Below are 1,655 nucleotides of genomic sequence, written 5' to 3'. Positions count from 1 at the left end.
TACAGGCCCGGAGATAATACAAGAAACTACCGAGAAGATCATCCAAATTCAACAACGGATGAAAACCGCCCAAAGTCGACAAAAGAGCTACGCTGACATTAAAAGAAAAGATATAGAATTTGAAATTGGAGAGATGGTCATGCTTAAAGTTGCACCTTGGAAAGGCGTTGTTCGATTTGGTAAACGAGGGAAATTAAATCCAAGGTATATTGGACCATTCAAGATTATTGATCGTGTCGGACCAGTAGCTTATGGACTTGAGTTACCTTAACAACTCGCGGCTGTACATAACACTTTCCAAGTCTCTAATTTGAAGAAATGTTTTGCTAAAGAAGATCTCACTATTCCATTAGACGAAATCCAAATCGACGAAAAACTTCAATTCATCGAAGAACCCGTCGAAATAATGGACCGTGAGGTTAAAAGACTTAAGCAAAATAAGATACCAATTGTTAAGGTTTGATGGAATGCTTGTAGAGGACCTGAGTTCACTTGGTAACGAGAAGATCAGATGAAGAAGAAATACCCGCACTTATTTCCAGAAGATACGTCAACACCTCCAACTGCTTAAAATTTCGGGACGAAATTTATTTAACGGGTCGGTACTGTAGTGACCCGAACTTTTCCATGTTTATATATATTAAATGAAATTGATATTTACATGATTAAGTGTTTCCAACATGTTAAGCAATCAAACTTGTTAAGACTTGATTAATTGAAAAAGGTTTTATATAGACGATTGACCAGCCAAGTTGACCGGTGATTCACGAACGTTAAAACTTGTAAAAACTATATGATGACATATATATGGTTATATATATAGTTAACATGATATTATGATAAGTAAGTATCTCATTAGGTATTTTAACAAAGAGTTATATACATAAAAATGAGACTATTGAATTAAGAAACTCGAAAACGATATATATAACGATTATCGTTATAACATCTTACTAATTACATATGAATCATTTTAAGAGATTGATACAGTATATATAAACATGATACGTGATAAGTAAACATATCATTAAGTATGTTAACAATGAACTACATATGTAAAAACAAGACTACTAACTTAATGATTTCGAAACGAGACATATATGTAACGATTATCGTTGTAACAACATTTAACTATATATATATCATACTATGATATAATAATATATCATAATATCATGATAATGTAATAATTTAACATCTCTTTAGATATAATAAACAATGGGTTAACAACATTTGACAAGATCGTTAACCTAAAGGTTTCAAAACAACACTTACATGTAACGACTAACGATGACTTAACGACTCAGTTAAAATGTATATACATGTAGTGTTTTAATATGTATTAATACACTTTTGAAAGACTTCAAGACAATTATCAAAGTACTTCTACTTAACAAAAATGCTTACAATTACATCCTCATTCATTTTCATCAACAATTCTACTCATATGCACTCGTATTTGTACTCGTACAATACACAGCTTCTAAATGTATTTACTATTAGTATATACACTCCAATGATCAGCTATTAGCAGTCCATGTGAGTCACCTAACCATGTGGGAACCATCATTTAACATCTAGCATGAAATATCTCACAAAATAACAAACTAATGGAGCCTATATGGTGACACCATAGTTCACGTGAATGAACACAC

The sequence above is a fragment of the Rutidosis leptorrhynchoides genome, chromosome 8 (assembly GCF_046630445.1).
Source record: "Rutidosis leptorrhynchoides isolate AG116_Rl617_1_P2 chromosome 8, CSIRO_AGI_Rlap_v1, whole genome shotgun sequence".
Classification (NCBI taxonomy): Eukaryota; Viridiplantae; Streptophyta; class Magnoliopsida; order Asterales; family Asteraceae; genus Rutidosis; species Rutidosis leptorrhynchoides.
This window is presented reverse-complemented; position numbering follows the sequence as displayed.